Here is a 24,760-nt window from a genome sequence, read left to right as displayed (position 1 = left end):
TCTATTATTGTTCTTTAATACTTTAAGTCACAGGCTGATTGTCAGATAACAAAAGATTCCGTTGCTTAGAAAGTGCTTAAAAAGAACTTGAACTTGGATGACTCAATGGGTAAACTAGAAAATGGGCTTTTATTGTTACAGTAATTCTTTTTCCACTCTTAATTCTGACCATGCTGAACAACTTGCCATTTCCATGAAGAATCAGGCTCTTCAGCAATTCACTCTCTTTGCACTTACTTTTTTCTCACTAAAAGTGCTCTTGCCATCTTGCAGCAACCAGTTAACTCCCACTCATCATTTAAAGGTAATTTTAAGCATTACCTTTTGCTAGAATTGTTCTGTGATGACTATGTCTGAACCAGATGACTCTAATTTCAAATTCCATGGCAACCTGTTTGTGCTCCTATCATACACTGTATGTAGAGGCATTCATCACTGTATGTCTCCCAATGGACCATATTTGGTTTAATAAATCCTTTGAGCTGCTGTTGAAGATGGATATTTTTTTCCTTAAAAACTCTCAAAGGAAAATTCATGAGCAATTTTACACTGAATTTCAACAATTTCATGAATACTCCAAAACATACCTGTGTACTGCCTGATTTTCCGTGCACCTAGATGAATGTTCTAGGTGGGCTGCTTATTGTTTTAGGAAATCACACACATGCCCTGCATGTGATTTATGTACCCATGAAAATAAAACAAAAGAAAACGTCTTTAGCAAGAAGCGAGGTGGCTTCCAGACATGCAACTCTGACTAACAATCAGACAATGTAATATCCTGTGGGATCTCAGAAATAGACAACTTCTTTGTGATTTTTTTTCTTTTCTTTTTATGGTCATCCAGGTCTTTTGATACCTAAATAGAACTTGACATCAGTGAGTTTATATCCTCTTAGGGAAAGGAAGTAGACTGAGCCAGATGGTCAACTCTTACAGCTTTCTCAGCCTCTTTCTGTCTTGTATCCTAGAACAAAAATCCCCCATGATAATATGGGGAGATCTGTCATAGACTATCTATTTTCATCATGCTTGCTGTCCAGTTTATAGTTGTCTATTCAAAATATGTTTCTTTAGAGAATATCCTGAAAGTTTACTTTGCTTATTTCCTTCAATTTTAAGATGAAAAAAATGCACTCCTTATGATTGTGAATTATTTGACATGTTCTTAGGCTCTCTGGAATTCACTTTAGTTTTATGCAAAATTGAGATCATATCCAATTTTCAGAGGTAGCATAAGGTTTAGAAATGAGACATGTGAGTCTAATCACTGAATAGAAGATTGTTAAGGTTGTTGCTGTTACTCTTATTAGAAGCGTTCATTAACCTATCCAATCTATCAATGTTTATTCTCTATTGCTGCCTGGGTACATTTCTAGATGGAGATCTCTATCTTTTGACTCAGTACATTGGCGATCATACCTGTCCTTGATGTGATCATGCCTATGATAATTTTCTCTACAACTATAAACTAATAGTGTTACAAATGAGCTTTTGGAATAAGTTAATCATCTCAGGGGATTCTATGGTTTAAATTCTAAGTCCTATTAAGAGAATGGTTTGTATTTTGTTTTTTTTTTTTTTAATTTTTTTTTTTCAACATTTATTTATTTTTTGGGATAGAGAGAGACAGAGCATGAACGGGGGAGGGGCAGAGAGAGAGGGAGACACAGAATCGGAAGCAGGTTCCAGGCTCCGAGCCATCAGCCCAGAGCCCGACGCGGGGCTCGAACTCACGGACCGCGAGATCATGACCTGGCCGAAGTCGGACGCTTAACCGACTGCGCCACCCAGGCGCCCCTGTATTTTGAATAAAGAAATTTCAAACCAGTAAGTGTTGTGCTAACACAGACTACTTGCGTAGAAGGATAGTATGGTGCATGCGTGGTGTTCGTCAAATATTTTTTATTTAATAAACGAAAACTAAACAAATGGAAAGTTAAGGTTCAAAATCATTACTGAAATCATATTACTTTAGCTATAGGTAAATTTTACAGTTATATAGGCTCAGTACCTAAGAAACTAAAACTATGTCTGTGGGAAGCCAGACAGAATTCATGGGAAAATTTAATTATAATCCAAAATTGAATACTACCACAGAATTAGCACGCCTACCTTTACCAAGGCTGATTCATTACAACACTGGAATATCTACTTAATTCAGATTATGTTTGCACGGTGTTCATTCAAAAGATTAAATGTCATTCACACTTGGCGCACCTGGGTGGCTCAGTCGGTTGAGCGTCCGACTTTGGCCCAGGGCAGTTCATGAGTTCAAGCCCTGCATCAGGCTCTGTGCTGACAGCTCGCAGCCTGGAGCCTGCTTCACATTCTGTGTCTCCCTCTCTCTCTGCTCTTCCCAATATTATAAATAAATAATATTTATAAATTTGTAAATATTAATGTCAATAATATTAATTACTATATTAATTAATTATTATTCTTGATGATAATAACTACATAATATTATTTGAAATACATTATTTCAAAAAGCAAGATTTTTCTGAGTCGCTTCACATAATGTAAAAATTCAACTAGGTGGTAATTTTGCATTTGAGCAAACATTACTTTATTTCATTTAAAATTACAGTGACTGGGGGGCCTGGGTGGCGCAGTCGGTTAAGCGTCCGACTTCAGCCAGGTCACGATCTCGCAGTCCGGGAGTTCGAGCCCCGCGTTGGGCTCTGGGCTGATGGCTCAGAGCCTGGAGCCTGTTTCCGATTCTGTGTCTCCCTCTCTCTCTGCCCCTCCCCCCTTCATGCTCTGTCTCTCTCTGTCCCAAAAATAAAATAAACGTTGAAAAAAAAAATGTTTAAAAAAAAAATTACAGTGACTTGTACTTAACAAGATTTCGCCATGATTTTAACAACTCAAAGGTTTTACAACCTTCAGGTTGACCCTGAATTATTCTGTGTGTTGCTACCTCATTTAATTGTGAATCTTACGAGATGGACCGTTACTTCTCTCATTTTAAGGTGATGAACACTAGAGAGAGAGAAAGAGACACATGAATTTGCTTGTAGTTAAATTGCTTAAGATGTAGATCCTGACTTTAATTCCATGTTCTTGGACTCCTTACAACCTCCTTACATATGTATACACTAGCTTACTTTGTGGTTAATAATATGTTGAGGATTTAATATGGGTGCCTTATATCAAGTGTACTATTAGCCTCTGAGGTAGGCTGTAGTTTTAGTCCCATTTTACAGGAAACTAAAGCTCAGCTAGGCTGGGTGTTATTTGTAGCATCACACAAATAAAAGGTAGAGGACTCAATATCATGTCCTATGAACATGAAATTCTTATACACAACGACTAGTGTTTGCATTCATTTATACTTAGAGCCTCTGAAGCAAAGGGTGTGATAACATGAAAGGTACTTCAATTTTAAATTTTACACTGGGAGTTTCAAAAAGGACTTTTTGTTTAGTTGCATGCATTACGGAGAATCACAATCTATGCGTGTTATGTGTAATTTTAGCCACAGACTCCCCTGGAACATTTCAAGAGTGTGATACCGCAGCAGGGTCACTTATTCTGGGGCTAGAACGGTTTCAAACACCTGCTTCAGAGGTTGCCTGGAAACGACACTTGTTGCACATTACGCATCGATGTTAAGGCACTTTAAGTAGGATTTTTCTCCCTCTTAGAACAAAGAACTTTACACTGCACTTACAAAAAGAAGAAGAAGAAGAAGAAGAAGAAGAAGAAGAAGGAAAAAGGATGGCAATTGTTTACTTAGATTTTTGCTCTGAGTAATGTTTTCGGAATTTCATTTTTGAATTCATTTATCCAAATGCTGTATTTGGTAGAGATTTATAAACCAATGTAAGTTGCAGTCCTAAAATTATTGTTTTAGATTAATATGCACCTTCTAGAAGAAAATAACCTAAATATCAAAAGAAATGAGGAAGATTATTTGAGAAGGTACAACACAAATTTATTTAGCTCACATTGTTATGCTGGAGCAAAGGAGGAATGCTACAAAGTGTGCAGAAAAAGGTCTGAACTTGCTCATCTCAGGCAAACACTTAATATTGAACTTCACATATCGCTCCCATCTCTGAGCATTATGATTTTCATCTGCAAAATGGGAATAATCATTCTTCACGATATGTTTCTCAAGATGTATGTATTAAGTCTCAAAATGTATGACATGTTTATAAAGCATTTATAAATTATGGGTCTTATAAATGTAAAGTATTTTTGTTTATACAGGCAAAGTCATACATTCATTCATGACGGTAGGTGCCTAGCTTTTCTATGACTGTGATTAACTGCTTTGAAAAAGATTGCTCTTTAACAAAGTAAGACAACATGATTGAATTCGGATGAATCAGTGTAGGCCCACTCCTACAACCGGAGAGGAATTAAAGTGCTTGCTCAACCATGGAGATTTAGCAACAGAATTGTTCTGCACGAGGAACAATCATCTACTGAGTCTCCACACAGCGCCTAGAAGCTCAAAAAAAATCAATTATTGCTATGTGCCAGTTACTACAATAAAAATCAACAGATGACTATCTGAGCAATTTCTTTTTCACTAATTTATTTCATCCTTGTAACTGGCTTACACATTTCTTAAGTCCATTTTGTAGCTGAGGAAAGTGAGGAGTCAAGCAAATTGCACGTAAGTACCCCCAAATGAATTGGGATAAAACACCTATCATTTTACTAGGTTTCAGTTTTATTTGTCATGAATATCAGTAGGGGTCAGATGATATTTCTTGTGTTTCATGTGGCTTCAACTGGGGTCCCATAGTAGCATTTAGCTGGTAGCTGGTCTGGCCTGAAGAGTTAAAGATGGCTTCACTAAATAAGACTGGTGCCAGGTGGGAACAACTGTAAGATAGGACACAGTTGGGCTCCCCCTTCCTCTACAGTATTTCATAGTCTTTCATAGTCTTTCATAGTCTCCACAGTGTTTCATCCTTCCCCCATAGTCTTTCTATATGTGGTGGCTCAGAGCTCCAAGAAAACAAGACAGAAACTGCCAAGGGCCTGGATCTGGAATGGAGTCATTTGTCCTGTGTTCTCTTGGTCCAAGAAGTCACCCTTCAGAGGATGAAATGTCGTACATTTCCACATTTAAAGAGATGGGAAAAAAATCCTGCCCCTCAACAGAAGAATTTGCAAGCCAAGTTTAATCTACCACAGTGTTCAAATTATTTTGGTCAGAATATTATTTTTCTTCAAATTACTCCTTCACATATATAGTGATAATCCTTCCATTAGTTTATCTGAGAGATTTTATTGGGTGATCCATAAGAGTAATATCTTCTTTAACATTTTGTGCCATTTCAAACTTATGCCAACGCATTGATCAGGGGTTATGCCCTGGTTTTGTAACTCACATCTTCTATGAAAACCTGAAGCAATCACTCACATTCACTGATCATAATTTAAGCCTTTAGAATTGATTGGTTGGGAAGAAATAAAGTTTCTAGGCCAGATATACTATACATCTATTCGTAGGTATTCCATTTAAGGTCACAAATTGGTATGACTTTTTTTCCATGATGTTTTAAAGTAATATATTACAAATGAAAAAAATGGCTACATTTTTTTTTCATTTTTAACATTAAACTTATTTTAAAAATCTGTACAACTTGCAAAATGCCCTCAAAATTTTCATTGTTGTTGTTATTTTTATTCCAGTTTCTTTTTTGGGGGGCTTTGAGAATAAAACTATAGGAAATTTCTAGACAAATTTCTATCAACTCCAATTAAACATACAAAATGAACGATATATTGTTAACCAATTTTTACCTGCAAATAATTTATAAACAAAACCCAGAGCCTCGCCGTGAATGGTTAGTTCTGTGCTATGTGCTTTTCTGAAAGTTAGGATCCTGAAATGTATTTGCTATTTTATTACATTTTTAACCTTGACACTATCTTGAATTTTCAGAGGATGAACCTTATAGATTTCCTTTTTTTTTTATTTTTCTCTAATTCATTTAATCACCAGAAAAAAAAATCTGTCGAATCTAAAATGATATTTGGCTTTGTACGTGGTCTCTTACCGCAGGATGTGTTCACAAATGTATATGACTTCTAAGTAGGAGCTAGCAAGGATATAATATAATGGGACATGAGGAAACTTTTAGGTATGTCACTCCATAGACACTCATTGTACAACTCTTCCAGACTTAGGGGATGGATAGTGCCTTCAGAATTGCTTGACGGTCCTTTGGGACTCTGTCTCTGGAGACTGATATTTCCTCTAAAGTTATAGCTTCTTAACTCCTTGTATTAGCAAGGGAAGCATTATGCAAACCCATTTCCTTAGAGTATTTGGGCATTCCATTTCTTCCCTGAAGTAAATAAGACTATGCCTTCGTAGAAGCACTATTGTAACAGCCGTGATTTGTTTGTTCCTATCAGCAATGATCCATTCAAAGGGAAGTTCCATTACTCTATGACTTGTAGTAAGTTACTCTGCCTAGCTCATTTCCCATTTTTTTTTTGTAAGATGGAATTGGTGATAGTAATATCCAGTTCACAGGGCTGATGCCAGAATCAAATAAGGCAATGCATGCAAAGTTAGTAGGACCATGCCTACTACATTATAATGTTTATGATATTTGACATATCGTGTTCAATATCTTAGAGCTCTGTGTCTTATTAGCATGCCATGTCTCCTATGTCAACAAGTTCGGTCAACAAAATGTCTTTCACTATTGTCACTTCTTTTCTTGTCATATCAATAGAGAATTTAAACCAATTATTGCAAGGGCCATTTATCTTTCCTAACTAGAAACTTCTCTAATTATGCCTGTGTACTTCACTCAACTCTGCTTAATAAAATGAGGAGCTGGCATATTTCTCACTTGAGTTACAAATGTTAACAATGTTCCTTTTCCTTCTAGGGTATGTGCATCCATTCCCTATTGTTGCTGTAACGAATGTTCACAAACTCAGCAGTCTGAAACAACATAGATTTCTTCTTTTCTAGCTCTGGAAGTCAGAAATTCTAAAATTGAGAGGGTGACAGTGCCGTGTTCCTTTCACAGACTTCAAGGGAAAACTCATCTCCTTGTCTTTTTCAGATTCTGGAGGCTTCTCAGATTCTTTGGTGTGTGGCCTTTTCCTAGCATTACTCTGACCTCTTGCTTCCGTTCTCACATTTCCTACCACTGACTGATTCTCCTGCTCCTCTCTTAAAAGGACCCTTGAGGTTGAAGTTAATATATTAATAAGATAGGGTAATATATTAATGTTATATATCCTAGTTAATAAAAGGATAATCTCCCCATCTCAAGATCCTTAATTTAATCACATCTGCAAAGTTCTTTTTACCACATAAGGTAGCATATTTATAGATTCTAGGGATTAGGGTGTAGACATCTTTGGAGGACCATTATTAAGTTTATCACAGTAGGTATTTAAAATGCTTAGTATAGTTTTTTAATGTTTATCTTGAGAGAGAGAAAGAGAGTGTGAGTAGGGGGAGCGGCAGAGAGAAGGAGAGAAAGAATCCCAAGCAAACTCCGTGCTGTCAGGGTAGAACCCGACACGGGGGCTCAATCCCATAAACTGTGGGATCATGACCTGAGCCTAAATCGAGAGTCTGTTGCTTAACTGACTGAGCCATGCAGATGCCCCAATGCTTAGCATATTTGTATGGCATGCTTTCATCTGGTCTCAAACTACCTTTCACCACTCAAGGAAACTTAATTGTATCCTATGACTTTTACATTCTATTACCATACTTTGACCTGTCAGTACGTTATTCACTTCCGACGTATATGAATATCCTCATGCTCTTCTCTCTTCATGAAATGTTTTTCTATGTATTCTGAATCAGGAGAAATACTATTCATCTTTCCAAAATCCATTCAGCATCTTTGGTGCTTTCTTTGCTTCCAGAATACACTAATATCTGCATTATCATAGGACGTTTCATGCTGTAAAGTAATTGAAAATATATTTGTCTACTTTTCTAGTCTGTTAACAACTTGGAAGCGAGGGCCTTTTAAAACTTCCATTGTTGTCTTCACCGTAAACACAGAACCTGGCCAAAAAATACTGTTGTTTACGAGATTAATGAGCCCAAATGCACAGCTCACTTGAAGCTCTCAATAGGTGATGACAGGTTTGAGGGCCACAGCTTATTGATTTGTTAGTCTTTCTGTCAGTTGGGGGTCTTAGCTGCAAAAAAAAAAAAAAGTAGAAATCCCCTACAGCTGGTTTGTTGAGAAAGTGAATATAATAAAAAATGTTAGATAGCTCTCAGAATCTCCTAAAGACAGAGAAATAGGCTTAGGGATCCTGCAGCCAGGAATAATGGCCAAATCATCCCATTAGATGGCTCCTGTGGGGCCTTGTAAGATGCTTTCGCTACGTACAGACACCTAAAACCATACGCCACAGATGTTACCACCAGGACCTTGGCCACTACTGCTACAAAAAAATAGACTTCTTCCTGTCCCCTTGCCAGGAAGGAGTGGGAGAGACTGATTCTTCCCATGTGAGCATCTGACAGGCAGAACCAAGGGCACATGCCTTTATGCCAGCTGGATAGAAGGTGAGAATAGCTATTTCTGGCTGTATTTTCAGTTGAGTGAATTCTTTAGGTGAGAAATACCTCCAATTTGAAAGTATTCAAAAGTGCTAACCAATTAAAGAGTCTGGCAATTTCAACTCTTCTTTTGAAAGAAATGGTGTAGAACTATATATGTCTTTTTCTTGGATCTTTTTTTGTTTGTTTGTTTTTTGGTTTTTTTTTTTTTACAAATTTACCTTAAAGAGAGAAAACAAAAATCAAAACTATAGCTTATGGAATAATAGCATTTTTTGTTTGGAGGGGAAGCAAACATCCAAAGAAATGTTTGTTTGTTTGTTTGTTTTTTTGGTGTTTTTTTCTTGATTGTCAAGATGAAATATTCATTTTTATGTAATGGTCCAGTCAACTGGGTAATGCTATGAGACATGCACTTAGCAGAGGTATTGAACAGTGACTCATTTGCATTAAAAGATGATAAAAGTTGTCTAGTGTAGTAATGTATAGTTCATTAGATTAGTAATAGAACTGTGGTCCAGTCTGCCTTAAGTTACCAATCAAAATCCATCACCATGCTTTAGACATCAAAGCAACTCTCTGTCTGACGGGGTTAATCATTTAGTCTTGTCTGAGCAGAAAGAAACTCCTTTTTAAAGAACAATGTGCAAGGAGCAATGGGATTAAAAACATTAAGCTCAGAGTCTGGATTCCATTCTTCTAATGCTAGTGGGCTACTGATTAGCTCAAAAAACATAGGAAAATAAAAATTCTCCTGTCGCTATAATATCATGTGTAGAATTCGAGGGATAGACTAGTTCTCTTATGTCCCTGTTAGATTTAATATTCTGTGAGTAGTTAGATAAATTTCTAAGCATATATTTTATAGACTGAAAAATATAACACCTAATCCACAGGGAATAAAATATAAATTTTACATGAGATATTTTCTATTTTCTGCACATAATAAAGCTCTTCCCTTTGTGTTTCTAGAATTTGTAACTGTAGGGTACAAAGATAGGTTTAGTTTCTTGTCCAAATTTCTCTGACTTTATACAAGAAACTTATTTATCCACTGTTCAGTGCCTTCTCCTGTAAAGTGGACATAATTGTATTGCGTTCCTCATGGGCATAGGTTTCTGGGAAAAAAATCAAATAAATAATGCAGAAAGGGGTTATCTGTAACCCAAATTCTCTGTTATTATAAGGCTCCTTTCTGTGCATGTTGCTTTCATAGCTCAGATAATACAGAACTTCAAACTCAAACAAATGCTCAATAACTTATTTAAGAACTTGCCCTGCAAAAAACAAAGTATGAGGGTTAACTGTTACAAAGAGCCCACAAACACTTTTGGCTGACAGAGATGTGGGGAAAAGGAATACAGGGAACACTACTAGTGGAAAAATGTGACTTTTTTACAATTAGACCTTTTACTGTATAGAAATATAATGATAGAGCAAGGTGCAAAATTTTCAAATATGACACCCACAATTACAACATACACATGTATGTATATGTGTGTGTGTACACATAGATAAATGTAGACATAGATATGTAGATAAAAAGAGAGAGATAAAAAGAGAAAGATTCATACATATGCACACACACAATTGGCTTTTTGAGATTAACAAAATATTAGAAAGAAAAAAATGCTTATTAATATGGGAATAGTTGGGATGCCTGGGTGGCTCAGTTGGATAAACATCCGATTTTGGTTCAGGTCTTGATCTCCCAGTTCATGGGTTCAAGCCCTGCATCAGGCTTGTGCTGACAACTCAGAGCCTGGAGCCTGCTTCAGGTTCTGTGTCTCCCTCTTCTCTCTGCCCCTCCCATGCTTACTCTCTGTTTATCTCTCAAAAATAAAAATAAACTTTAAAATTTTTTTAAACATATGGGAATAGTTGACCATATCATTGCACATATGTGTATTATGAATATTATTTAGTAATAAAATAATTTAGAACTGTATCAGTTGATAGTGTGTATGGGAGGCAAACAGAGGTCATTACTAAGAATTAAATGTTTAGTAAAAAAAAAAAGGAAAGAAGCAGAAAACGAAATGTGTCAAACAAACATTGACAAAGGGGAATGTGTAGCGATCTATACATGTAGGTGGCATCCTGGGAAATTTCAGAGAGATGAAATAAAATGGTAGAGTGATCTGGGGCTCAATTTTAATGGGTACATGGCTAGAAAAAAATCCATCAAATGAGAATATATGGCTATCAATGGGGGAGAGTTATGACATAAACAGTTCAAGTATTCTATCATGGATCATAAGACCCAATTGTTTCCAGTCCAGACTGGAGACAATAAGTCTGACTAATATATGAATAGAACAGATCATTTTCACAATAGTTGCAGAAAAAAATGAAAAATGGATTATGGGAAGCAGGTTTCAGTTTGTAAGAGTGTTAAGTGGCTTTGGTTCCCATTTATGCCCTGAAGTTTAGGGCCAAGCTCCATATATTGGTATCAAAATGTTTGGCTTCCAACATCAGCTCAAGTTTTTGAGTTTCCCTCTCACAAACATATCTCAGTTTTTTTTTTTTTTAAGATTCTTTCTAGATTAAGGGTTCAATGAGTACAAGTGAATCTTCTTCCAGAATGCAGAGTTGAGCTTAAGAGAAGTTCATTTATTTTTAAAATCAGATTTTCTCCCTATTTAGTTTACTGACACTTTTATAAATGTTGTAAAATTAGGTAGAAAACTCTCTTCTGTAAATTGTCCTAAAGGAAAAAAAAACGACAAATAATTATCAAATGTGAGATAAGTCGTCAAGTCCATTTGCAAGTAGCATCTGATTTGTAAGTAATATTTCATTCAGGAAATTTATAAGTTTTAGACTTATGAAATAAATGATCTGAGTAGTTTATTACAGTGATTGATATGACTTTGGACATACAGAGATCCTATATGAATTGAGACTCTACAATTTACTATTTATGTGAATTTTGGTTGTATTCCTAATTTCTCCAAAACTCAGTTTTCTCGGTAACAATTCATCAGAGGAATATTAGAGTGCATCAAATGACATAATGTAAAGGAAGTACTTAAAACCATTTTCCAGGGGCGCCTGGGTGGCTCAGTCGGTTAAGCATCCGACTTCAGCTCAGGTCACGATCTCACGGTCCGTGAGTTCGAGCCCCGCGTCAGGCTCTGGGCTGATGGCTCAGAGCCTGGAGCCTGCTTCAGATTCTGTGCCTCCCTTTCTTTCTTCCCCTCCCCCGTTCATGCTCTGTCTCTCTCTGTCTCACAAATAAACAAACATTAAAAAGAAATTAAAAAAAAAACATTTTCCAAAAACTTAATAAATAGCAAAACTTATTACTATTAAACTTATTTTTAATAAGGGTCTCATTTCACATTTTAAGGGCACATAAAAATAGTTTAACTTTGGGCATAAGAGTAAGAATTATTAGATTTAAGACAGTGTAGTAATATGAAGAAAAGAGGGATTTGGGAGAAAATACAGTCAAATTATGTGTACATATTAAATAGACTAGGGCTTAAGAAGTCACTGAGATGTGCCTCAAATTTTCATCTTTAAAGTTTAGATCATTGGGAGATTCTTTATTCATTTCTTAGCTTTAACATGAAAATCAAATTACATAAAATGTCTTAAAGAACTTTTTGAATCGTAAAATACTATACAAATGTGAGCGATTATAATTATTTTATAGTTCAAAATGTCTCTATACTGACTTTTTCAAATGCCAGATTTCATTGGTCTTCAGGGCATTCATTTACTTGATTGTCACATTTTTTTTTTAAATAAGGGGGTTGTAGCACAAGAGGAAAATGACTGTAAAATAAGGGAGTGAAACAAACCATTCATCAGAACTAGGATTTTTGAGATCACAAGAAGTTATCTGATTAAAATTAAACCCCATTGGGGCCTTAGGAGTGGGGAGCAGGAATCAAATATGATGGTCTGCAAGAAGTTCTTATCACATCCAATTTTCTATTTTATAAAAGCAGTTTCCTTTAACCATTAATGTTATTTTCATAGGGTTTTAATGTTTAATTGTTTTTAGATAACTCCACATATTCTGCAATACTGTCTTGCTTTGAGATGAATGTTTAGAATAATTGACTCAATTTTTAAATGCCAAATATCTATGTTTAGCCATAGTCAGAAAAAAGAAACCGAGAAGAGTTGGCTGCATTGGCAAGGGGTTACCCATTGATAGACCACTTGTGACAACAGCTCTAAATTAATCCTTTGAAAAAAAAATTCACAATCTTATATGGACCTTCTGATCTGGATTGATGGACCAGGTTGATTTTAACAAAGTTTGAAAATTGACCTCAGAGCAGTTGCGCCTTCCAAAAGATATGTATTAGGAGAACTTCATATTAATTTACTGTGTCATTCTGAAGGTCCTAGGTTATAGTGTACAGTTTAATAACAAAATTCTGGACAAAGGTTCTTTACTTAGTTGTTTGCCTAGGACTCATGTTATCAAAGTGCAAACAAACAAAAACAAACAAACAGAAACATTACTTTTCAAAGAAATCTTCATTTTTGTGTATTTAAAAAAAATGACCTCCATTGAATGTGTTTCTTCAGAATGCTGAATGTTGTGATTTACAAAAGAAATGCCCAAGGATTATTGATGATCTTCTGTATGCCAAACATGGTTATGCACTGGAGAACTTCTCCAGCCACACCCTCACCCACTGTGGCCAAACCACCTACCCATGAGCCCATAACATCAATGGATTGGTGTAATGGTGACTACCAAATGGAGAACTGATCTGATCACTTCCATTCCTTGGCAGAAGGAGAATACACAAGCCAAGTGGACTAACTGTATGCAATACATCAAATGCCTGGCCATATTGTTTGATCGAAGAATTGATCACTGATCAGTAGATTAGTCAGTACCATTGGAGTATTTTCCAATCCTTCAGTATTTTCAAACTAAGGTTAAATGAAGTGTCATTTCCTATCTACTAGCCATCCTGTAAGGCAGTGAGCCTAATACTGTTATAAAGACGAGATGCTTTGAGGGAAAACCTTAATGGATATCTGTTTCTAGTTACGGTCTTCACAACCCAACCACCAGCTTTCCAATATATGTGAGTCAATCTACTCTGTGTCTACTCTCTATTACTCTGAGATCCATTTTTATCACTTAATACAGAGATAAATGATTATAATTATAAGATAAATGATTATAATCTGACTAGTGCAAAATATAACATATTAAAAATCGAAATATTCGGCCAAAGGTCTATGTGCTATGATGAAGAGTCAACATGGTGTTTGATTAGACAATTTAGTAAATGACTATAATTTAGGTTACATGTTTTAGTTCATTAAAATATTCAATTTTGTGTACACAGATGTAGAAGGAGAGTGTAGACGTGACCTAGAATGCCTGAAGGTCATAGTTTTGTATGATCTGTTAAGAAATATCAGGGATAGCCGTGGTAGAGAATATAAGCTCCTTAAAGGTGAGCTCTGTGTGATCTTCTGAGAGTCAATCACATCAAAAGCAGTGATTGTCATATGTCTTTTTAATAAATTGATAGGTGAATTTAATGTAATTAATTAAATGTTAGAAATCACAATGATTGCAACCTCTATGTGGAGTCCTGCCTCATGTCAGTTGTGTGACTTTGGGAAATAATGCAATCTCTCTGTGCTCAACTTCTGCCAACTTTAATATTTGGATATAAATAAAACCTAAAATATTAAAAGCACTGTTTGTCACCTAGCATAAACATTAGAGAAATAAACTAAACAAGAAAATGAAAGATGAGTAACATTTGGTTTTAGGTAGCTGTACTCCTCTCAGCAACAATGTCATATAAACACTGCCCAAAGGAATCTAGGAAAATTGGGGGAGAAAATATGTTACTTTCTTGGTTAAAAGTAGCTAGTCACAAAGATTATTTTTGTTTCCAGCTAATATGGACATCAGAGGTTTTAGACTGGGAATCATTGGAGAAGTTGGTGCATCTGGAATGCTCAGTTTACAGGTGTGACATATAAATGGAGAGAATATCATTGGATTTGTAAGTAACTACACAGGACCATATATTATGCCCTACCCAGTATGAATTTCTTCTCACTACACTGCCAATACAGAGACTTCCTGAGGTGCTTCCTAATACCCTATGTCTCTCTTTCCTTGGTGGCACATTTGACCAGGACAAAGGACATTCTCCAGGTCCTTTGCTTCTGCCAGAGGACAGGGGACTACCTTTGGCCACTGAGCATGTTGCTATAGCAAGTAATAAAAGAAGCTTGGATATCTAACCTATTTATGAACTATAGCCCTGTACCTATCTCCAGTTCTGACTCACACTGGACTATAATGTAAAAGAAAATTAACTTAATGCTATAAGCAACTAAGATTTTGTGGTCATTTCTTTCATTTAGCTTAACTAGCACACTCACTCTCTCAAAAAATCAAGAGTCAAAATAAGTCATACAGAGAAAGACAGACACCATATGTTTTCACTCTTAGGTGGATCCTGAGAAACTTAACAGAAGACCATGGGGGAGGGGAAGAAAAAAAAAAAAGAGGTTAGAGAGGGAGGGAGCCAAAACATAAGAGACTCCTAAAAACTGAGAACAAACTGAGGGCTAATGGGGGGTGGGAGGCAGGGGAGGATGGGTGATGGGTATTGAGGAGGGCACCTGTTGGAATAAGCACTGGGTGTTGTATGGAAACCAATTTGACAATAAATTTCATATTTAAAAAAGAAAATCAAGAGTCAGACACTTAACCAACTGAGCCACGCAGGTGCCCCAATGCCAGCTTAATTTTTTAAAAAGGCTACTGAGATGAAATATTGGGAGAATAACAAAATTTTATTTAGGTTAAGTGAAATATTCAGACAATATAATAAAAGTTGGAGGAAATACTCAGAATAATGTAGTAAAAAATATTTAATATTGACATGACTTTTGACAACTACTCTAAAAATTCCTAAGGGAAAATAATCTAAAACTGTTTATATTGAGTCTTTTTTTTTAGTTGTTACATAAATCAAATTTTTATTCTTCCTAGAAACAAATGCTTTATTATGCACTGATCATAAATAGTTTCTAATTCTTATTTTTGTGCCCTCCATCAATTCAGATATATTTAGATTTTATTTAGCTAAGACTGATGCTTAACCGAGAAGTTAAAATTACAGACATGTGTCATTGTATGACTGCATTTCTGTGTATTTTTCCTCTTAATTTGCATATTTATTTCATCAATATTCCAATCAAGAATACAGAGCTGAGAAACTGTGACTGGTGCCTGTGGATAGGAATGAGTAAGCAGGTCTTTAAAAGTTTTATAAAGTAAACCACACCTCAGTAGGAGTTAGTCTTTGAGGGTATTTTTGTTCTCCATTAAAATAGAACACTAGTTTGTTTCTGCTATCAATATACCTGTGTTTGAAAAGGCCTCTAGCAAAATCACTGATGACATTTTCATGAACAAGAGGGAAATGTGTGGACAAGTTGACATATTTAGCTAAATTTCCTCTCTGTCAAAGAATATTAATAAATAAACCAATGTTCCCCAGTTCAGACCCAAACTGTTTTGCATGAAATGAGCCTCCAATTTACATGTGTGTGATGCTATTTAAATATTCATTGGTTAAAAATACTCCAGAAATTTTTAAAAACAGAAAGTGTTCTTATGGCAGCAGGGAAGAGTGACAACATCTGACTCAGTAATCATCGATAATTTAATCAATTTACTTGGGTAAATATTTAACAGAAAATACAGGTGACATGAAGTGATACTCCATAGCTGCTTTGGGGTGGGGTTGATCCAGAACTTTGTGATACCTCAATGGAGTGTACTAATGGCTTAAAACAGCTCCATTATGTATAAGCTTTTTAAAGGCAGAAGCTCAATTGTCTCCAGTCTATTTATTCTTAGACACTCACTGCTTTTGTGGCATGTTAGCCTGATCGATTTTTTTTGCCTGGAGGATAGCATCTCGTTATATTTTTCTGCTTCTAATTTTGTCTTACATCCAGTCATCTGCAAGCCGGCCTTAGTAAAGAGTTTTTAAAACTAAAATTTGGTTGAATCTTTCTCCTTAAAACGTTGAAGTCTATTAACATTTCAAATTTGTAATCTGTAAAACAATGGATGATGGTTGCATAAAATGATATCTAAAGTCTAAGTACCCTCATGCTTTAGGTTCTGTGTCCTGGTCGTTTCTCTTGCCTGGGACTCTTTTTACTATGGTGCTCATACCATTCCCCAATCAGCTCCTTGAACGCTTTGCTCCAGAGTCAATTTTGCAACGAGGCTTAGTCTGCCCACCCTGTTGAAAAGAACAAATCCTTCCTACTCTTATTACTTTCCATCTTACTTATCACCTTGAACCAAAATAAAATCTACTTATTGACTCTATTATTTTTTGCTAGTTGCCTCCTGCAGGAACGAAAATTGTTAAAAATATGAGGTTCTTCAACTGTTTTCCTCACTGTTGTAACCTATTCCCTAATAACAATCAATAAATATTATCTCTTCATTAAATTGAATGAGTAAAGTTAATTCTTCCTTGATCATTTAGTGATCCTAAAAGTGCTTTCTGCCTATGAAAAAGATGTCTTGATGAAGATATATACTTTCAATAGCCATAAAATAGTTGGAGTTCATTTCTCGGCAGAAAAAAAAAACACATTAAATTTTAATTTGGAATTAAATAAAAACATAGTCAATACAATAAAGCGTTATTTTGGTTTCCATAAACATTTTTGTTCCCAGTCTTCAAATAGATGTTTAGATATAACATGAGAATGACTACATTCCAGACAAAATGGAAGCTTCAGCAATATCATGGAATAATGCTTAACATTATCATAGATTTTTCTTCAATCTAAGACTCAGAAGAAAAACTTGATTCTCCAATGGTTTCTAGTGTTGTCCCAATAAAAAGAACCATTTTTCTCTCTGAACTGTTGTTGTTAATTGATTAGAGTATTTCAATATACATCTCATGTGCTATGTTCATGAGCCTATGTTCATTCAGACAGGCACATAGCATGTTTTCCGAGAAACTAGAAATTCCCCTAACTTGAGTATTCCAATAAATGGATGTGGAGTTTACTAAAAACAAAACAAAACAAAACAAAACAAGACTTACGATAAATGATCACTGTGTCATGCCCTTTATCTGTATTTTCTTAATTTTCACACACACAAAAAAATCTTTTCAAGTAAACACAATAAAGTACACTGAGTTCATTACTTTGGCATCTAGAGGGAAGTAGTCAGGGAGTTATTTATTTTTAATCTTGATATTTCTAACCCATAATATAGAGATAAAGTAGTATATACCTGGGGTGCCTAGATGGCTCACTTGGTGATGCATCTGACTTTTGAGCTATTTCTTGATTCAGGGTCTTGAGTTCAAGCCCCACATTGGGCTCCACGTTGGGCATGAAACTTACTGAAAAACAAAACAAAAACAAAAATGAGTGTATACCCCATAGCACAGGGGAATTAAATAAGTTAATGACAAAAAAGTACTTAGAAGACGGTCTAGAATATGTTGATCATCAGTATTTTAATACTATTCTTTCTATCTATATACTTTAGAAATGTAAAGAGTGTTATCTCACTGAAGAAAGGAATTCTGAACACTGGGATTATCACTGAGTGAAAAGGGAAATAATAAAACCCTGAAGAAGGTGGAAACATCAATAAACATTGCAATCCAATCTCGCTGAGAAGGTCAGATTTGTCAACAGGGTGTACCAACCATGGCATGAGAAGGATCCCATTAGTTTTTACTTGATCCCTAGACATGTAATTTGAACAGAGGATGAGCAAAAGAAACATGTGGGCTTGTATTAAAAATAAAAATTCAAAATGGATTATTTGTAGATTTCTAATCCCTTCCAGCCAGTAAGTTTTATTTATAAAACAAAATAGGGTTATTAACTAAATTAAATGACTACATGTAAAAGTTTGTTCTTAATAAATGGGTTCATTTTGTTCTTTCCTTCTTCCTTTTTGCCCTATAAGCACTGCTACTGATTTTTACCTTTCCCATATTTTCCCCATATGTTCTCTAGGATTGAATCATACTTTTAACAAGAAAGATTTAAGAAGGGCTGTCCTAGTGTACTTTAACTGCTTATTTTCCTCTTTCTACTGTTGTGTTCTAGAACCTACCCCATAACAGTTACAATACAAGGAGGCTTTAGTTTACTTATTCATTTCTGTCTGTAAAGAGTTTATTTGTAAAGAGTTTTATTTGTAAAGAGTTTTAACTCAAATAAAATTATAAAATATTTAAAATGTATAGTGTAATGATTTTATATATATATATATATATATATATATATACACATTGTCAAAGGATTCCATTCATTGAGTTAATTAACCCATCCATCACCACATATTTAACTTTGAAGGGGGGGCACTTAAGTTCTACTGTCTTAGGAAATTTCAATTGTACAACACAGTGTTATCAACTATGGTCACCATATTTTAATTGGACCCTTAGACCTCATTCTTCTTATAGCTGAAAGTTTGTACCCACTTATCAACCTCTCCCTATTTCACGCACTCCCAAGACCCTTGTAACAACTTTTCTACTCTCTGTTTCTATGAGATAAATGATTTTTTTTTATTCCCTGTATAAGTGGTACAATACAAATACAGTATTTGTCTTTATCTGTCTGGTTTATTTCAATTAGTATAGTGCCCTCCGGGTTTATCCATGCTGTCACAAATGGCAGGATTTTCTTCTTTCTTAATACTGAATCATATCATATTATATATGTAATAAAATTACATATAGATCATATTACATTACAAGGATTAATATATCAATATATAATACAGCTAATATAATTATATAATTATTCATAATTATATTTTATAATATATACAATTAATATTGTAATTAATTTAACTTATTAAATATCTCATATTATATATTATATAATAATACAATTATAATTAATTATATATGTAATGATCTTTATGTAGTATATTCTATATTATGTTCTTTATGCAATTTTTAAATTTATTTAATTCATTAATTTTAATTCATTTATTCATTGATAAACTCTTAGGTTGTTTTCATACCTTGGCAGTTGTGAATAATGGTACAATGAACAAGGGAGTAGAGATACGTCTTCAAGATAATGGTTTTCTTTCTTTTTGATACATACCCATAATTGGGATTGCTGGATTATATGGTAATTCTATTAAAAATTTTTTTAGCAAACTTTTTAGCAAACTGTGGTGGCTCTATCAGTTTACGTTCCCACCAACAATGTACAAGTGTTCCTTTTTCTCCATGTCTTTACCAGCATCTACCGTTTGTCTTTTTTTTTTTTTTTTTTTTTTTTCAACGTTTATTTATTTTTGGGACAGAGAGAGACAGAGCATGAACGGGGGAGGGGCAGAGAGAGAGGGAGACACAGAATCGGAAACAGGCTCCAGGCTCTGAGCCATCAGCCCAGAGCCCGACGCGGGGCTCGAACTCACGGACCGCGAGATCGTGACCTGGCTGAAGTCGGACGCTTAACCGACTGCGCCACCCAGGCGCCCCCGTTTGTCTTTTTAATAATACTTGTCCTTTTTTCAGGTAACCAGGTGTTATGGGCTGAATTGTGCCCCCTCCTCAAATTTATGTGTTGAAATCCTAAACCCCAGGGAATGTTACTATATTTAGAGTTAGGGACTTTACAAAGATAATTAAGTTGAAATGATATCGTTAGTGTGGCCCTAATCCAGTATGACTGGTGTCATCATAAGAAGAGAGTATGACAGAGACACAGAGGGGATGCCTATGAAAACACAGAGAAGATGAGCGTCTACAAGTCAAGGAGAGAAGGCTTGTGAAAAACCAGCCCTGCCCTCACGTTGATCCAGGACTTCTGGCTTCCAGTAATCTGAGAAAATATATTTCCACTGTTAAAGACTCCCAGTCTGGGACACATTTTATGGCAGTCCTGGCAAACTAATAAACTAGATAATCTATTGGAGATTATCAGATAACCAGTTCATTGTAATAGCAAAATTCTGTTCAATCTATATCTCTTTCAACAAATACTACTGTCAGGAATGGCATCACCATCTAAAGACAGATATATATATATATATATATGTAAAAATTGTATCCTGGTCCTCAGGTCACTTGAACTTTATCCTGGACCAAAAAGTACGATGAAACTGGAAGAATATCCTTTAATGGAGAGGACTAGAGAAAACATAGGAACAATTATCAAAATGACTCCAATTATGTCAATGGTCTTACAAAGTTAGAGGTTGCCTAAGTGCTTTAAAAACGTATGTAATCTTGGGGCGCCTGGGTGGCGCAGTCGGTTAAACGTCCGACTTCAGCCAGGTCACGAACTCGCGGCCCGTGAGTTCGAGCCCCGCGTCAGGCTCTGGGCTGATGGCTCAGAGCCTGGAGCCTGTTTCCGATTCTGTGTCTCCCTCTCTCTCTGCCCCTCGCCCCTTCATGCTCTGTCTCTCTCTGTCCCAAAAATAAATAAACGTTGAAAAAAAAAACTAAAAAAAAAAAAGTACATAATCTTAATCTGTTACAGACAGTTGCTTTAACTCTGGCATATTGTGTCTGTTTTTGTTTGTCTGTTTTACTTTAAGCCTTCTTTAAATTAAAACTCTGAAGTTCTGGAACAATAACATAAAGATAAGGGAGAACCACTTTAAATGAACTGCAAAGAGTTTGCAATTCCAGACAAACCAGTAGGCTCAAAATAAACCTACAGTTGTCATTTTAAGGACAAGCCTGAGTGATGATTAAGAATATATGGTACCTTGGGGAACCTGGGTGGCTCAGTTGGTTAAGCATCTGACTTTGGCTCAGGCCATGATCTCACAGTTCATGAGCTCCAGTCCCGCATCAGGCTCTGTGCTGACAGCTTGGAGCCTGGGGCCTGCTTCGGATTCTGTGTCTCCCTCTCTCTCTGTTCCTCTCTCACTCGCACTCTGTCTCTGTCTCTCTCAGAGAAAGAAAGAAAGAAAGAAAGAGAGAGAGAGAGAAAGAAAGAAAGAAAGAAAGAGAGAAAGAAAGAAAGAAAGAAAATAAAGAAAATAAAGAAAGAAAGATTTAGAATATATAGTACCTGTAAGACAACTGGCCTGGATTTTCAAAAATGCCAGTGTCATGAAAGACCAAAGTGGTGGGTGGGGGCGGAAAGAGGCTTTTTGGTGAAGTGTCCTGGATTAAAAGAACTCAATAGACTTTGTAATTAAGATGAACATGTGTTCTTTTAATTCTGAAAATAGGAAGCAGCTATGAAGATCATCTTTGGGGGAAACGGAAATATTTGAATATACACTTCATTTGACAGTGCGGTATTATATTATCTGTATCATAATTATACTGCATGTGTATGTAGAAGAATGTTATGTAGAAGAATCGCCTGGCTTCTGGGCAACGCATGGTGAAATGTCATTGGCTGCAAACTAAACTAAAATATTTCAGCCAAAAGTGTATGTGTTTTCATATTTCTTCATACACACACATACATGGAGAGAGGAAAGTAAGTGTGGCATAATGTTTAATAACAATTTGAAATTATTTTTATAGTCTATAAAGGCATAGTAAGATAATTCATTCAATACTTAAAGCTTGAGAAAATATTGTAATCTTGTAATCAAGGAACTCTCAAGAAGTAAATCAGATTTTAATTGTTGAGAAATTTATGAATGGATTGTCAAAAATCATTGTTTCTAATAACCAAATAATGACTGTAGTTACCCATTAAACAATCATGGTTTATCCTAGTCACTAATATGTTATGCTATTTTGACTATATTTTCCTTTAGTAGAGAAATGCCAAAGCCACATGTTAACTTTAATTTACCGAAACCTTTTGTGGTTGATTAGAGGTTAGATTGGTGAAATATGGGATGTGTAATAAATGAGTTGTTGTAAATTGATACAGAACCATAAATGCATATTCTATATTTTTCTTAACTTTATCAGTAAATACAACTCCTAAATTGAATATATTTACCTGCTTTCTGTACAATGAAGATAAATAGAGTTAGTGGTATCTATGATATTACTTATTTCTAGAAATCTATAATTTATATTACATGTGCCATTTAACCAAGAGGAAAAAATGAAATAGAAAGTAATTATGATTTTTCTGGTCAGCTTTCACTGCATATTTGAAGGCTCCAATTATGATGGCTACCTGTGGACAAACTATAAGAAAGTCACATTTAACATACGCTTATATTGATCAAAGGACAATTAAAAGCCATTAAAATGACAAACATTGGATTTGGCATTATTAACCTGAGCATAAACTGGAAAAAATCCATATCGTAGCAATTTAAAAATAATTTGAATACAAAAAAATCTCATACATTTAAAATTGTACTGCTTTGAAGCCAATAAAATCCACTCACATAATAAAAAATAAAGAGAATTAGTTATTATTTTGCAACTGAATAAATCTTCCTAGATTTCTAAGCAAATAATAAACTCTAAGTTTCTAATTTATTTATTGAGGAAGGCAATAAGAAACAAAGATTTGTTTTGTAAATGCCTGCTTATATGAGTGAAGGAATTGAGGCTTACAGATATCAAAATTTTGATTAAGGACACATCTTGGAAAAACAGGATTTGAACTCATATACGTATGACCTCAGTTTCTGTGTTCCTTGTCATAATATTATATACTAAACAGCAAGCTTTCAATGTTTGTTTTCTGATGTTTGATTCCTGGTCCAAAATTTCACTATCATGAACTTGGATAGGTCTCAATTGACTCATCTTTAAAACAAAGATAATAACATTTTACATCTTGAGATAGTTTTTAAGACTAAATGTCATATTATTATTATTAAGAATGGGAAAGAATACAAAACAAAGCATAGCTAAAATAATTTTAAAACAAAATGTTCTCGATGATGATGACATCCAACATTTTCATTTTAAACATCAAAGACTGAAATAACCTTATGATAATTTTTTAAATTATTTATTTGTTTGCTTATTGCAAGTTTTAATTTAAATTTCAGTTAATTAACATGCAGTGTAATATTCGTCTCAGGTGTACTAATATAGTGATTCATCACTTCCATACATCACTTGATAGTCATTACAACAAGTATACTCCTTAATCTCCATCACCTATTTAACCTTCCCCCCCCCCCACCTCCCCTTTGTAACCATCAGTCTGTTCTCTGTAGTGGAGAGTCTGTTTCTTGATTTGCCTTTCTCTCTCTTTTTTTCCCCCCTTAGCATGTTTTTTTTTTATTTTGTAAATTCCATATGAGTGAAATCATATGGTATTTATCTTTCTCTGACTGACTTATTTTGCTTAGCATAAAAGCTTCTAGCTCCATCTATGTCATTGCAAATGGCAAGAATTCACTCTTTTTTATGGCTGAGTAATATTCCATATATTGTTCATACATGTATCAGTTGATGGACACTTGGGCTGTTTCCATAATTTGGCTATTGTTGGTAATGCTGCTATGAACATCAGTGTGCATGTATCCCTTAAAAACCAATACTTTTGTATACTTTGGGTAAATACCTAGTAGTGCAATTGCTGGATCATAGGGTAGTTCTATTTTTAACTTTGTGAGGAACATCCATACTGTTTTCCAGAGTGGCTTCACCAATTTGCACTACCATGAACAGTGCAATAGGGTTCTTTTTTCTCCACATCCTCTCCAATACCTGCTGTTCTTTGTGTTGTTGATTTTAGCCATTCTGACAGATGTAAGGTGATATTTTATTGTAGTTTTGATTTGCATTTCCCTGATGATCAATGATGTTGAGCATCTGTTCATGTGTCTGTTGGCCATCTGTATGTCTTCTTTGGAAAAGTGTCTATTCATGTCTTCTGCCCATTTTTAATTGGGTTGTTCGTTTTGGGGTGTTGAGTTTTATAAGTTATTTATAGATTTTGGATACTAACCCTTTATCAGATATGTCATTTACAAATATATTTTCCCATTTTTTAAAAAAAATTTTTTTAATTTATTTTTGAGAGAGAGAAAGCCAGAGCACAAGCAGGGGAGGGGAAGAGAGAGAGAGGGAAACACAGAATCCGAAGCAGGCTCCAGGCTATCAACACAGATCCCAATGCGGGTCTCAAACTCAAGAACTGTGAGATCATGACCCTGAACCGGAGTCGGATACTTAACCAGTTGAGCCACCCAGGGGCCCTGATATCTTTTCCCATTCTGAAGGTAGCCTTTTAGTTTTGTTTATTGTTTTCTTCACTGTGCAGAAGTGTTTTAAACTGATGAAGTCCTAATTGTTC

The sequence above is a fragment of the Prionailurus viverrinus genome, chromosome B1, assembly GCF_022837055.1.
Source record: "Prionailurus viverrinus isolate Anna chromosome B1, UM_Priviv_1.0, whole genome shotgun sequence".
Classification (NCBI taxonomy): domain Eukaryota; kingdom Metazoa; phylum Chordata; class Mammalia; order Carnivora; family Felidae; genus Prionailurus; species Prionailurus viverrinus.
This window is presented reverse-complemented; position numbering follows the sequence as displayed.